Source organism: Rhipicephalus microplus, unplaced genomic scaffold (genome assembly GCF_043290135.1).
Source record: "Rhipicephalus microplus isolate Deutch F79 unplaced genomic scaffold, USDA_Rmic scaffold_21, whole genome shotgun sequence".
NCBI classification, from domain to species: domain Eukaryota; kingdom Metazoa; phylum Arthropoda; class Arachnida; order Ixodida; family Ixodidae; genus Rhipicephalus; species Rhipicephalus microplus.
In genome coordinates, this window is record NW_027464594.1 from 9462936 (window position 1) to 9479414 (window position 16479).

Sequence of the window (16479 nt, forward strand, 5' to 3'; positions counted from 1 at the left end):
AAAGTGCGTAAATTAATTGAGGTCGACAGGTACAGGGTACTCCTGGGAGATTTTAACTGTGTATGTGAAGCTATTGATCGTAATAATCCTCCTGGAAAGACAGACAGGAATGGCGAGCTTTTATCCGGTATTGTAGATATTGCAGGACTAGTCGAATCGGGCAACAGCATATAGAAGAGTTCACGGTAGTTCTCATGCTCGCCTTGACTGGATTTACATGTCCTCATCACTCCTCTCTCTCGTAAAATGTCCCGTAGCACCGAAGCTCTATCACTCACAGATTGTTTATTGCACAAAATGGTGAAAATTGACACAAACAATTCCATCCCCAGTAGGCCCTTTGGAAAATGAATGCGAAGCTCCTCTGTTATCAGGAATTCATTATTCGTGTTTAGATGGCAATGAGGCAATCCTTTTGATTGATTGCATATCTTCACTGATTAGGAGCTTTTTAAACAAGAAGTTTGTGCTGTATCTTTAGAAACTGGGACTGTTAGGTCTTTCAATAGAAAGAATGAAGAAAAGATGCTACTTAAAATTTTTTGCAATCTTTATGAGCTGGAATGCGAAATGCCGGGAAAGTACATGAAATAAGTGAGAATATTGAGTACCAACTACAGAGATATGATGCGGCTTGCTACCGAGGGGCACGTATTTGATCTCTGTACCAGTGCACCTTCAATTCTGAGCAACCGACGCGCCAAGCTTTACTTGATGAACAACGCCATGCGATTTCTGAAGTTATCCCAGACTTGTACTCTAACGGCGAGCTCATAAAAAATACAAGAGACATTACTTTGGCGTTCAAAAAGTACTATAAAGTTTATTTAGCTCTCCCTCTGATGATCCTAACGTTCACCCTCAAGGCCAGTTTTGTTTCTCTTGTGAATGTCTTCAAGGAAAATGATTCTGATGTCATTATAGGACCCATTAATATACTGGTATTCGAGCAGGCAATCGACTACTTGCCTTTCTTGAAAACACCTGGTCCTGATGGCATATCAGGCTAACTTTAGAAAGCTTCCAAGAAAACTTTTGCTCCTATATCGCTGAATATTTTTCAAATATGTTAGGACATAGATACACTCCCACAATCTTTTTGCAAAAGTCACACTGTGTTGATCCGAAAACAACCGACAAATAGAAAAATCGCTTCGTCGAGGACTACAGACCAATATTGCTGTAAAACGTGGACTACAAAATTTTCGCAAAATTATTATCCAATGGGTTGCATTTTACTACGTCGGTCTTTATTGGGTCGGATCAGACATGTGGAATCAGGGGTCGACCCATACAGACCAATGTACATGTCGCTCGTACGGTGCTTCAATAATGTCATGGTTTTCAAAAACATCTCTCAATGCTACAGGTAGAGCTTGCAAAAGCTTTTGATCGTGTTTGTCATTCCTACCTTCTTTCTCTTCTCGAACAAGGCAATGTTGGCAAAGTTGTTCTTAGAGGCATTAAACTTTGTTATAATAAATGCTCAACTCGTCTGATAGTCTATGGTCAACTCTCGAAGCCTCTTTCTATTCGCTCTTCTGTAAAACTGCGATGCCAGATGTCACCTCTTCTATTTGCACTTTATCTGGAACCTTTGTGCTTAAGCATAATGCAGTCAAGTTGCATTCGTGGCTTCAGTATATTAGGCAGCGAAGTTAAAGTATTAGCTTATGCAGACGATGTAACATTCTTTTGCATTGCACAGATAAGTCAAGTGTCGAAGATGTGGTATACACCGTTGAAAAGTTTTGCGTAGTATCAGGAGCTCCTTTAAATGCCTTTAAAACTTTAGTTCCGTGGTTTGCCTTGTGGGGTAGCACACCATACCACTTTGCAGGGATTAAATACACAAGAACTCCTGCAACATAGCTCGGTGCACCATTTCATGCGTTAAGATTCAGTGCGCATTACTAAAAGCAATGCGTCCCTAAGCATGAACGACATGCTCAGACATTTGTTCCCTATCGACTTTCAGTCTTCGGGAGAGCTGAAAGTCGATAGGGATAGGGAGGTTGAAAGTCGATTAGCAACAAAGCTTTACTATGTGTTGCAACTTATTCATTGCGCAAGATTTTATATACAATGCTTTCACCGGATTTTCGCTCTTTCATATGGTCTTCGACTTTTGAGCCAGTGTGTCATGATAATATATTCAAGATAGTTAGTGAGGGTGGGTTAGCAACAAAACACCTTTGTCTATAACCAATAGTGTCACGATTTTTTCTTTTTTCGACACAATGCCCATCCTGTAATACGTTCTTTGTTGCAGGCTTCACTTGTGCATTGCTTTCCAGGTTTGTTTTATCAAACTTCTCCGAACGCCCATGCTTGTGGGGATTCATGCAGAAAGTTTACCTCGCAGTTCAGTTCCTTAAACCTCGCTTTTTTTGTATGATACCTTTACACACTATCGCGCGAGGTGCTGTATAAGGATCTACTGAGCACACCCTTGCCACCTCTGTTGTATCGCCCACAGTAATCCAATCTTCCAGGGGACGATGTGTTGAGGTGAGTGCGCAAAATGTACATTCCACTGAATTCAAAAGCATTCTTCTAAAATCTCCACTCTGAAACATTGGCGGTAAACACATGGTTTAAAAGAGAAAGTGTATTTTTATTCCGTCTGTTAACTGCTGTCTGTGTGATGTGCCGGAAATGATTGAACATTGCTTTGTTATCTGCAGAAGTGCCATACTGTTTTGAGATGTCTTTCAGCGAGCACAAAAAAACGTTTTGTCATTAGGTCTCACACAATACGTTATCTTCTACCAGCAGCGCTTGATAAAGTGCCTTATGATATGTTTTTCTTCATGAATATGCACAGCTTGTTGAAGACACGAAGGCAACACCGCAATGCAGAGCCCACCACCTCTTCAAGCACACACTTCATTCAAATGGCTATTCACCTCAGAAACACTTACGACGAGCTAGACTTTGGACCGGAATGGTACTCTACCTTAGAGAGCTGCTTACCCTCACCCCTTTCTTGTTTGCATAACACGATGTGAAGAGCTCTCGATGTGAAGAACTCACGCTGGTTTAGCCATTGAGTGTTTATGAGTAACGCTTGGGCACTTACTGTCGCCATTTGATTGTACTTTTGTCTGCTTTATTTTGTCTTTATTACGCAAATACTTCATTAAATACTTGAAAAAAAGACGAGTCCGTGTGGTGGAAAATCCTCTCGCAACGCAAGCGACCCTGGTTCGATCCCAACTTAAACCCTAATAACCCTGGTTTGGTCCTCACTCCTCTATAAAGATTCTTTATCATTTGCTTAATTTATTTGCATCGTCCTTGATTTTCTGCCACGCAGAAGAGGATTTTTCGCTCATACCCAACGACATCGACACCGCAATTTCTGCGAAACAACCTCTTTAACACTATCGCGTTAAAAGCCACAAGCGCTGTTTTCACTATAACAAGAGATAGTGTCTTCTAAATAAAACACACTTGTGTGTGTTTCTAATCACAGCAGGTCTTATTTGTCTTCCCTCACTATGACGGTGGTGAAGAATTATTGACGTATGCCAAGTATAAGATATCCGATAAAAGCTACGGCCAAGTAGCTGAAGATTGAGTCTTTGCAACGCTTCTGTCAAATACTAGATGTAAAACTATAATAAATGTTGAGATTTCGCACTCGAAAACTACGTTGTGAATGTAACGCACGCCATAGCCGATGGCTCAGGGAATATCGAAAAGCTGGGGTTCGTGAGAAGAGCACCGACAGGCTTTGAAACAACGTTTTTTTTGTATTCTCACTCAAATCAAAAGGACTGGTGAACAGTAACCTTAAACGAGTATTGTGGTGCCTGGGAATATGGATGGAATATTTTCATTACCGTAGCCTTTGAGCACACACACAAACACACGCGCACACACACTTTCGGTTTCAATATTGCCACGGTGTCGGGACTTGGCTGAAGGGAGCAGACGAGTTTCAGGAGAAACGTTTTATTGGGCCGGATTTGTGGCTACGTAAAATAGAAGTCACAGAACAGCTAGACATTGACACTTATAGCGGCGAACAGAGCGTCTACCATCAATCATCTGACAAGTGGTGAAGCACCTATATATTTATACAAGTGCCATCGATTATTGCAGCTTCAGTAGTGGTCTTCACGCTAGCTCTGTAGAATAATATCGAGTGTCCGCGTCTTTCGCGCTATCTTAACAGAACGATCTGCAATCATTGTGAACCTTCTAGAATAATGAGGCGCAGTTTGCGCTGAGAATTCCAGACCGGCCTGGAGCGCAAAAACTGAATGAAACATAAGTGTAAATAATAAATGCGTCTGGCGTTGCCCACCCTCTGAGAAAGCATCATCCCGATGCTTAAAACTGAAAACTGGGGGAAACAAGAAAAATTGAAATACCAACAATAAGGCAACAAAAATGTAATTAAAAATAGGTACAAACAAGTAAGCACAATTATAAAGAAACAACAACAAAACACAGTCCTTAAGTTCATCAACGCGTATGAAATGACTTGAGGCGCACACCATGAACTACTTTAGGTCACGCGAGCCACCATCGATAGTTCCTGATGCCGTAGAGGACAACTATGTAGTAGTGTGAGCCGAGACGTCAAACTACCCGGTACAGTCCGAAGTACCGTCGCAGAAGTTTTTCACTCGGGCCACGTCGACGTATCAGTGTCCACTCCAAAACGCAGTAGCCGGGCTGCTTTTCAAGAAAGTGTCGAAGATTGTAACGGTGGCTGTCAGTCGTCTGTTAATTCATGATGTGGAGGCGGGAGAGTTGTCGGGCTTTTTCGACGCGCTGAAGCTAGACAATCACGTCGAGGATTTCTTCGTCAACAACTTTTGATAGCATAGTGTCGAGTGTCATGCGCCGGGTTCCTTTCATCAACTGAGATTTATCGTGACATCTGCGTCGTCTTCTGCATCGCCATGTTGTATGCGAAGGTCCCGTACGAAAGGATGGCGACCCACGTCTTGTGTTGAAGATCGGAATACATGGCCAACATGTCAGCAATTGTCTTGTTAAACCACTCGAAGGCACCGTTGGTTTATGGGTGGTACGCTGCCGTCCGGTAGTGGCTTGTCTGGCTGTAAGCCAAGATCGCCGGAGTTCGCTTAGCAGTGAAGGCTCTACCTGTGTGAGTGATGAGGAACTCTGGAGGTCCATGACGCAGGACAATGTATTCAACAAAGAGCTTCGCAACATCGGTGGCAATGCCTCTAGATATCGGACCCTTGTTTTGGCGTAGCGGGGGAGGTAGTTGGTGACGACAACGATCTATTGATTCTTTCAAGTCGACGTAGGCAACAATACTAGTAACTTCATACCGATTGGCTGGAACGGTCGATGTCGTGGGTCGATCAGATGAAGGTAGCCTGCTGGTCTGGTCGGATATGTCTTTCGTCATTGACGATCTCGGCATGTCCCGACGTAACCAGTCACATAGGCGGTACGTCAAGGCCGTTAGTATTTTTCCTGTATTCTGGCGAGAATACGGGAAACTACGAGGTGTCCAGTCGTAGGATCACCGGGTGAAAAGTTTTTCTTTAGGAGAACTCTGTTTTGCGGTAAGAAAGACACCAGGCCTCTCTAGATTATCTTTGGAACAGTGACGCTGTTACCCTCGAGAAACAGTGCTCTTGAGTTCTGAGTCAGGTCGTTGCTGCTCGGCGAAGTTATCGGCACTCAAGGTACCCAAGAAGCCGACATCATTTCGGTCGTCTGGCAGAGGTGTTTCGAAGAGGGCACGAGGCAGGCAGTTGGCATAGGAGTGCTTTCTTCCTCACAGCTAAACAACAGTAACGTTGAATTTCTGAAGTATCAGGCTCCACCGTGCGAAGCGACCCGAAAGGTCTTTCAAGTTAGCTAGCCAAGACAGGGCATGGTGGTCGCTTATTACTTTGAAGGGCCTGCTGTAATGGTAAGGGTGGAACTTTGATGCAGCCTATAGAAATGCAAGGTCCTCCTTTTCTATTGTAGCATAGTTGGCATCTGCCTTTAAGAGTGACTGGCTGGCATAACTGATCACTGTTTTTGGTCAATCAGTTGTCTGCACAAGAACCGCGCTGAGCACTGCACTGATTGCGTCGCTCTGTATTTTTGTCTCGGCGGACTCAACGAAATGCACGAGTAATGAAGGCGTCTGAGGCGTCGTTTTTTGTAATGCTTCCTCCTGTGGAGTTACCCACTCAAACTCCACGTTGGTCCTGGTAACGTTAGTGAACAGTTCGGCAGTGCGGGTGAAGATTTTGACGAACCGCCTGTACTAGGCGCACAGGCCAAGAAATGGGTGAATGGCTTTCTTGTCGGTAGACAGCGAGAAGTCGGCGATGGCGCCTGTTTTCCGCAGATTGAGACGAATTTCAGACTTGTTAATCCCGAGTCCCAGGAACAAGAGCTCCTCGTACGCAAATCTGCACTTTTCTAGCTTCATGATTAGCTTGGAGGTCTTGATAGCTTGACGTACAGGTTCGAGGCAACGGAGCTGCTCGATGAATCTCTAGGAAAACATGAAGACGACGTGCAAGCAGGCGAGGCAAGTCCGGCACTTCAATCCTGCCAGTATCATATCCATGACACGTTTAAAATCTTAAGCGCTGAGCAATGACTGTTCACAATAACATTGAACTCGAATAGGTTCTCACTACAAAACTGCGCGAAAAATGGACAAGAAACAGAGTGTGTGTGTGTGCCTTCTCTGTTTCTTGTCCATTTTTCGCGCAGTTTTGTAGTGATGATTTACCAACTCGCCCAGCGTTCAGTACTCTTATGAATAGGTTCTCTGGTGTTATAAACGAAGTCTTCTCTCAGCCTCTCTCGTCGACTTCGATCTGCAAATAGCCAGTCTTGAGGTCTATCGACGTAAAGTACTTAGCGTTGTGAGGTCAATCCAGGGTGTCGTCCATACATAAAGGGGATACACGTCCTCCTTTGTCACTTTACTTAGGTGACAATAGTCGACGCAGAAACGTCGGATTCTATCCTTCTTCTTCAACAACACCAAAGGAGACACGCAGGAACTGGACACCTCGATCATGTCGTCGCGTAGCATTTCGTCAATTTCGTTTCTTACGCGATTTTCCGTTCTTGATTCGAATCTTAAAAGGGCTCAGGCGGGTCGGTCGCGCACTTTCTCTTGTTATGACAAGATATTTCACGACAGGGGTCCGCCGAATCATTTACGATGACGACAAGCAGCAGTCCTTGAATTGCTGCAGAAGAGTTTTGATTTGGGCTCACTTGGGCTTCGGAAGGTTCGGATTGACGTCAAAATTGAATTGGGAACATGGACTCGTCGAGGCAGGTTCGGAAGTGTCGGAGGAGTGAAAGAATTTATGTCACCAACAAACTCTTCTATGTCGGGGTTCATCGTACCAATCTGGAGGTGCCTGTTTCTTTGGCTAAAGCTTGTTACCATTACCTTCGCTTTGCCATGACTCAGGTGGTGATGCTTCCCGCAATGCAAATATGACGGTCAAAGAACAGGTGCATGTTGCCCTCGATGATGCCTTCAAAGACTGTAAGTGTTTCGGTGTCGCCCTGCCATGGTGGTCTAGTGGCTAAAGTACTCGACTGCTGACCCGCAAGTCGCGGGTTCAAATCCCGGCTGCGGCAGCTGCATTTCCTATGGAGGCGGAAATATTGTTGGCCCATGTGCTCTAATTTGGGCGCACGTTAAAGAACCCCAAGTGGTCAAAATTTCTGGAGTTCACCACTACTGCGTCTCTCATAATCATATGGCGGCTTTGGGACGTTAAACTTCACATATCAATCAAGTGTTTCGGTGTCAACGGAAACGATGACGCTTGAACAAGGCGTAATGGTGGCTTCGTTTTCCAACACATTCAATGCGTGATTATTTGGTGTGGTGTCAGCAGCGTGTTTTCTGAGGTTAATGTTATTGATTCAGACTTCAGGTCTATGACACAGCCGTATTGTCGAATGAAGTCATCCTGACTATAAAGATCCTATTACAACGATCACTGAATAAGTCCGCTGGATAAGCTATTACAAAGCATTTTAAAACTCGCTTGATAAGTCCGGTTATTAATGGTGACTCTTCCTGTGCATACTCCAATGGGCGTTAATAAATAAACTCCAGCTGTCCGAATTTCTGGGCCTTTCAATGTAGCGTTCACTTCTTTACACTTTGTCGCATAAGGTCCACTGACGACGAAAAAATCAGCTCCAGTATCGGAGAGAGCAGGCATGTGGTGGCTGTCGAATACGTCAAAGTCGCTGGTTCGTCGCCGTGCGTTCTAGTTGGGTCGTGGCGTCGGATCATGCTACGTCAGCTTATTTCGCTGCTTCCACGTTGCGTCGTCGGGTCTTCTACGGGCTAGGAAGTTTGGACGTCAAGGCCACTTTGGTGTAGCAGCGAGTGTTTTCGGCTTCATTAAGCCATCATCGACGGTGGCAGCGGAGGATCTGTGGTAGGTCGTTGTTAAACAACCGCAACTACATCGCTTGCTGACCTCGGTTTTTCAAATATGAGCCCGGGGAACCGCCCCGATTCAGGATAGTGTACTGGCGGCACTGCGGTGATATGTAGCGCCTTGGTGATGGTGACGGGCAAGGTCGTCAGGCTGTCCACTGCACTTCTGCGATGTGGTCGGCGACTTTTCAATGCGAAGCATTTCTTAGCGAACTTCGGCGACTTCGAGTGTATCTATCTATCTATCTATCTATCTATCTATCTATCTATCTATCTATCTATCTATCTATCTATCTATCTATCAATTTATCTATCTATCTATCTATCTATCTATCCGCCTACGACTTTCAACTTTCCTAACCGTTTTGTTAATGGTATCAATATTAAACTTAGTATGACATAACATGAGTGTATAACCAGCATATTGACTAGTTAAAACATGACTATCATGATATGTATGTCAAGAATGTCATGACCTACATTTCACGGTCTTGCTGCTTTAGCGGTGATTTCGTTCATGTGACATGTTGCAAAATTGGCATGGTATGACATGACTGCAAGGCGAGCATGATTGACAGACCCTGACGTGGAAATTATGGCTTGCATCTCGTGTAAGACATGACTCATGACTCATAACATCGCGCCACGCTCATGGTACGCTTGAAGTCATTTCGCTAGCTTCACATTTACCAAAGTTGGCGTTACGGGACGTAAATAGAAGACGAAGGTATGTGACTGGTGCAAACATGATAATCATGAGATCCGTGGTATGTAACAACATGACTGCATGCCACACTCATGATGCCCTCACGGCCGTTTCGCAAGCTTCGCATACACAAAATTTAGTATTCCGGTACGTGAATGGATGACGAAGGTATACGGCTGGTGTAAGCATGATAGTTACGAGATACGTGTCATATTAGAGCACGACTACATGCCACGCCCACGATGCGCTCGCGGCGATCTCGCTTGCTTCACATATACCACATTTGGTATTACGTGAACTTGATGGATCACGAAGGTATGTGACTGGTGCAAACATGATATTCATGTGACGCGTGTAATGTATTAACAAGACTACATGCCACACTCATGATGTGCTCACGGCCATTTCACCAGCTTTACATGTACTGAATTTGGTATTACGTGACACGAACGGATGACATATCTAAATGACACCTCCATACATGATACCCATAAAATGCGCGTCATGTAACAACAATTCTACATGCTACACTCATTGACGCGCTCGCGGCCGTTTCGCATGCTTCACATATGCAAAATTTGGTATTACAAGTGAATGGATGACGAAGGTATGTGACAGGGGCAGACGTGATAATCATCAGTTGCGTGTCGTGTAGCAAAAAGACTACGTGCCACACTGAACTCGGCGAAACACTGTGACGCGACCCGGCGCGCGTGGGCGCTGGCGTTTGTTTCATCACGTCATGGCGGCGCTGCCACGCCAAGCGCCGATCTGCGTGGCATACACTCACAGGCGCACTGCGCGCTGCGTTGCTTTTACGTATGCGCGTTTGAGCGCTCCCAGCGTCTTTTCGTCACGAAGCTAAGCAGACATGGTGCTGTCTAAGTAACGTCATCGACAAGAAAGTACGCATGCCACCTTTCGCGCTGGTTTCCGCCGGGCCTTGCTGACAGACGCTGGTCGCGCCTAGCGTCAGATAAAGTGCTCGCGTTTTCCTAGCGTCGCGTCGTTGCGCCCAGCATGTGCGCAAGACCACGTAACGTGCGCTTGCTGCCATTTTGCTAGCTTCACATATACCAAGTTAAGTATTGCTGGATGTGCATGGACGATGAAGGTGTGTGACACGTCCAAACATGATAATCAAAATATTCGAGTAATGTAAAACATGCCCACATGGTACGCTCATGGCGTGCTCAAGACCGTTTCGCTAGCTGCACATATACCAAATTTGGTAAAAGGTGATGTCAATAGATGACGAAAATAAGGGAGCCGTCCAAGCGTGATATTGATAATATCAAATTCATGTACGGCATAATTTACCTCCGTCTCGTAATGTTGTGTGGATTTTCCAGTGACATATACACCTTCCTCATACGTGCTTCGCACATCAGTGATTCCCACGGTGTGTGGGATCTGCCAATTTTCGAGGTCGTTCACACTGCTATGGACAAGGTGCGTTCATGTCGAAACCTCGTAGCCCCATTTTCAGAACTGGCAGCGGTGGCATGAGTGGCCAGCTTCCACGTAATGGTAGCATAGTGGGAGATGGTCGGGAGCGCGCCAAACGTCAGTCTTCCTCGGCGTGTATCGTTGGCCGGCTGGCGCGTGGTATGGTGGTGTTGGAGCTGATGGTGGTGTGTGGGGGTGAAACTGCGGTGATGCGGCGCCTTGGCGTGGACGTGGAGAAGAGGCGTGATGGCTGGTTGCTTCAGCATAGCTCATTACTTGCAGCTGCGGCTCTGGAAGCTGAAAAAAGCCCAGCGGTTGCTGAATCTCCTGGCGTACGACGTTCGCGATGTTGTTTATTTGAGGCTGCGCTGATGGTATTGGTTTTCGCAGTTTCTCTTGCACGATCGCTCGAGTCTTCTCACGCAATTCGGTGGTTCTCAGCGATTGGACGTTGGCGTAGATTGTGGCAGAGAAGCTGTAGTTGTAATGCAGTGTCCGCATCTTGAGCGTAATTTCAATTGTAGATGCTTCCGAAGGGAATTCGTTGACCATCTTCGGTGCGTTCCTGATCAATGCAGTGAAAAATTCCTGCTTCACACCACTCACAGGAAGCATCATTTTTTGTCTTCGGTTAAGCTAGGGAAGTTGGTGTGATGAAACAGCCGGATCATCTCCTGGACGAAGGTGTTAACATTTTCGTTGGAGGGTTGCACACGTAAAGATAGTAGAGATAGTAGAGATACGTTCCTTGCTGACGACACTGGCGACTGTGCTCAGGAACGTCGTACGAAAGAGATTGCAGGTCCATATCGTGAATTCCTGGTTCTCGAACTATGTCATTGCGGCGTCTTCTAGGTGAAAGTAGACGCAGCAGATTTTCTTCGTGGTGCCAGCTATTGAAGGCGGCTACTCGGTAGTACGTTTCCATCCCCTTTGCTGGGTCTTCAAGCGATAATCCCCACAAAGTGGGAGGCTTTTTTAGCTGTTGAAGAAGAATCCGTATTGGCTGCGTAATGTCCGTCATAGTGTGTGCAGCCGATCTCGTGATTTGTCGTCGCCTGATGTTTTCAACAAGCAGCGTGTATTCTGGCTCCCATCTTTTTGCCTGCAGGTGACTCGCTGTTTGGAGTTGGCACCGACATCCTCTTGGCGGTGTGTGCTTGGCTCGCGGATAAAGGGGTGAGTTCGGTACACTGGGCCGTGAAGCGCCTCCACTAGATTTCGCGACGTGGCCGAAGGGAGCAGATGGGGTGTTCTGGTTAAATTTTTATATGACCAGACTTGTGGCAACGCAAAAGGAAAGCAACATTATAGCAAGACACTGGCACTGATAGCAGTGAATAGAGCCTACCACGTCGGTTTTTGTACATGTGCCGCCGAATATTCCAGCCTTATCAGTGATCTTCGCGCAAGCTCTAGAATAAACTTAAATGTTCGCGTCTTGCGCCCCGCCGCGGTGGTCTAGCAGCAGCAGCAGCGCATTTTCGATGGAGGCGAAATCGCTGCACGCCCGTGTGTTCAGATTTGGGGGCACGTCAAACAACCTTAATTGGTCAAAATTCTTGAGTCCCTCACTACAGCGTCTCTCATGATCACATGGTGGTCTTGGGGCGTTAAACCGCGCATGTGAAACAGCTCGCGTTTTGCACGCGATCTTAACCGCACGATCTACAATAACGTGAACCTTCTAGAACAATGAGGCGCAGTTTGCGCTGAGCGTTCCAGACAGGCTTAGCGGCGAAAACTGAATGAAGCAAAAGTGCAAACGCGCGTGACAATATGAGGGGGTGGGTTCTCAATGACGTCCGATAGTAGTGCAACGACACGGAACGACAAAACTCGTGACGTACGAACCTCAAATCTGTTCTTTGAGCAAGGTGCACGTAAACAACGATGAATGAATGAAAGTTTAGTGAACCTGACAGTGGTTTTTGTGACTTAGAATGCGTGGAGGCCACAGAGCTCATGAACTCAGGAACACTCTTCGCTCGTCGGGTTAATGTCTATTACAATAAAGCTGGTTCCCAGATGCTCAGAGGAAAACTCTAAATAAAAATCAGTATTTTATACGTGTTGTCTGACTGCAGTGTGTATACGCGTTGACAGTGTATACCAAGAAAAAAAATGTTTCTTCTGCGAAGTCCCGAAACATTCTCAGTTTTTTTTAACTTTCACCTCAGTTTGCGCACATAGGCCGCAAACATATGGCATCATTGAAAGTCAGCCACATTCCCGCCAGGAGTACATCGCACGACCTTCGTAACAGCGGCTGAACATTGTAATCACTATCGGCACGCTTGTACACACGACGCGATATACACCACAATCACGGTTAGTATTCCGTATTAGGAATTGAGTACGTCGACATTGAAATTTGTGACCACTATATTGACTGCGATTACAATTCAGCAGGTCACGGAATTGAATCCTAGCCACGGCGGCAGCTTATTCGGCAGTGACCAATGCACTTGTTTTAATTTTTAGGTTGCGCTCGGGCTTGATAAAAAAAGAAAACACATCCTGCGGAAAGCAACTATGGCCATGAACTGCTCAGCAAAGACTGCAGCCATGCACGTCGCGTATAGGTCATACAATTGGAGCACAAAATTGCTGTTCTCCCAAAGACCGAAGAGAAGAGGACGAAGCTGTTGCTGCTTGGCTAAGTAGCTCTGTCTGTTGTTATCGTTTATTTTTGTTTATATTACGACTCAGCACTGCTCAAGACGTCGGACGACTCGAAAAGGTACCTGCCGTATCGGCGACCGACGGGTGCTGCGCAGCCCGCCGCGTCGAAAGGTGCTAGAAGAAACGAGACAAGCATCAGGGAGAGCGCCGCCATGACCTCCCAAGGTGTGACACAAGGTCAGAAGCACCAGCTGGTCTGCGCAAGCATACCTGACTGCAAGCGACAACACAGCGCTGAATCAGAGGACGAATCAACTGTCGTCGGGGACCACAACGGGGCGAACCTCACAGATCAAGACATGGACGAGGGTGGTTTCCGCCTTGTACGACATCGCAAAGACAGGACGGTGGGCATTCCTGTCTTAATCGCTCCAACATCCGAAGGAGCTAACTTGAGGCAAGTGAATCCTATTCACCTATACTCGGAAATTGAAACGATTCTCGGTGGAGCCCCAGTTAAGAGCCGTTTCACAGCACAGGGAGCCCTGCTTTTGGATATAGGGACAGAACATCAAGCTAATATGCTTCTAGAGACAAACACTATCTGCGGCCTTGCCATATCTGCCCGTGTACCACACAGCTACATGAAAAATACCTGCATTATAAAAGGGGTCCCAAGATGGTACTCGGATGAAGAGCTGTTAACCTACCTGAGACCTCAGGGAGTATACCACGCAAGAAGGATCATACGATGAGTCCAAACCTCATCCACCGAATGGGAATCAAGGCGCACTGACTCTGTAGTTCTCACATTCGCTCCCAATTCGGAACGTCCAGAGAAAATCAACCTTGGCTTCACCAGACACGAGCTGGTAGACTACGTGGAGACGCCACCACGCTGTTTTAAATGTCAGCGTTTTGGACATGTTGCCAAGCACTGTCGTGGGGAACAAAGGTGTAAGCGCTGTGGGGGGCCTCATGACTTTAAGACGTGTACAAGTAAAGAAAAACTTGTGTGTGCAAACTGTGGCGGCGACCACCCAGCTAGCTACGGCCGATGTCCAGCACGAACAGCTGCGCAGCGAAAAAATAAGACGTTTGTCCTCGGCCCGAAGACTGTGAACTAATCATCGCTCACAAAGAAGACTTCCGGCGCACCACAACTTGGCGTTTCGGATAACGAGTGCGCAGGAAATTTTCCTCGCCTAAATCCGACAAGAGCTGGTACTGAGTCAACGCAAGTGCTCAACGCTGGTGAGAAATGTATCACGAAAGAGTCCGCCAAGCGCACCTACGCTGATGCACTGAGGCCATCTCAAGTACCATCTGGAAGCCAACAGCAAGAAAACCTCGAGCACGTTATTCGCGCTCTGTTCACAGCACTGCGTTCACACGTCGCTAAGATGCCTGCGAGTTCAACGAAGGATATGCTGGGAGCAGTCCTGGCTCTAGAGTCAGTGTTACTTTGCTCTGCTTCCACAAACACAAGGTAGAATAATGGCGCTGTCTCGCCCACCTGGTCTATTTCGTCCTTCAAAAGTGCCCTTAATAATGCAATGGAACTGCGCCGGTCTTCTAAAACGCCTGTGCGAACTCAACCTTTTCCTGCACGACATTCCAATACCGATTCTAGCCCTCTCCGAAGCCGGTCTACCGAATGCAAGGACGCTCCCAGGGTACATCCGACACGGCAACCCGAGCATAACGTCGTTTGCAAATGGGAGCGCAATGATATACATAAGGCGGGAAATACCTCACGTCACCCTACCAGTGCAAGACCTCTGTTCCAACTCACTGGAAGTCGCTGCTGTGCAAGTGTGTCTGGGAAACCGAAAACTGAGTGTGGTATCGGTGTACATAAGCCCACGAAAAAAGGTCTCTATGGAGACTTTCCTAAAGGACCTGTGCACTCGATGTCCCGCTCCTCGAATAATCTGTGGTGATTTTAACGCGCAACATCCACTCTGGGGTGATAAGAGTGTAGATTTTCGAGGCAGGGAACTTCTAGCAGCTGCAGATGCGGCCGACTTATGTGTGGCGAACGATGGTAAACCTACATTTTTCAGGCCACCTGATTCATGGAGTGCAATAGACCTTGTACTTCACTCCACGGACCTTCTGGTATCATCGACCACGGCCCCAGACAAGATGGGCAGCGACCATTTCCCCATCTTCACCAATATCCTGAGATTTCGAACTGCTGGTCGGCAATTCTGCAATGTAACACGCTGGGACATCTACAGAGAAGTGTTGGACAAATCCACTGGTGAGCTGTTTGCAGATATGTTGCAAAGCAAGCGATCAGCAACTTCATTGCTGAAACTGCCTGACCATTTTCCTGCTCCAGACTTGAAATTGAAGAACCTCTGCGCAGCACGTAGACGAGCGGAGCGGAAAATAATGAGAACAAAAGGAAATCCTTCTGCGAAAATCGAATATAACAGGATAAACGCTGCAATTCGTCGCCATACAAAAAAATTAAGACGAAATCAATGGGCCGCTTTCTGTGAAAGTTTATCAACGTTTACGCCCTTGACAAAGATATGGGCAGTAATAAATAGTCTTTCTGGGAATATCCGAACAAACAGGCCATTCGAAGCACTCGCTTTGAAACAAGGGATAGATTTGCAAACCCTTGCAGAGGATTTCGCAGACGTGTACATACCTGGTAGACCAGCAGGAGCGGCGATTCCTCTGTCACCCCAGTTTTTCCACACGATGGATACGCCATTCACCTTCCGAGAGCTGGATATGGCACTTAGCAAATTAAGAAGACGCTGTGCCGTGGGTCCCGATTTGATCAGCAATCAAATGCTGACAAATCTACCATATGAGCAAAAAAGGGCTCTTTTGGACATATTTAATCATGTCTGGAGCACGGGAGAGATCCCACTTGTTTGGAAGACAGCATGGGTGGTGCCAGTCCTAAAGTCCAGAAAGGATCCTGCGAGCCTCGCGTCATATCGACCGGTATCTCTAACATCATGCGTATCTAAGTTGATGGAAAGATTAATATGTACAAGATTAACTTGGTACCTTGAACAAGGAAGACGATGGCCACCATGTATGACCGGATTTCGCCCACGACTGAGTGCCCAGGACAGTGTTTTGGACCTATTAAGCCACATCGAACACCACCGCGTCAGCGGACTCTCGACACTCGCTGTCTTCATGGACGTTGCCAAGGCATATGATTGTGTGCTTCAGGCAGGCATCGTGAACGGGCTCCAAGCCATGGGTGTGTCGGGAAATGCTCTTCGGTTCGTACATGAAT

At 46.6% G+C, this 16479-nt stretch overlaps 1 protein-coding gene and 1 long non-coding RNA gene across 2 annotated transcripts in view; both read left to right on the top strand.

The window, feature by feature from the left end:
- The window catches only part of LOC119179588 (uncharacterized), a 198578-nt gene that overhangs the window by 43356 nt on the left and 138743 nt on the right, over positions 1 to 16479 (top strand). The window lies entirely within an intron of this gene.
- On the top strand, positions 2069 to 3162 carry LOC142785337 (uncharacterized). The gene is made up of 2 exons (XR_012888924.1): positions 2069 to 2511; positions 2828 to 3162. It is a non-coding gene; the product is annotated as an uncharacterized LOC142785337 (long non-coding RNA).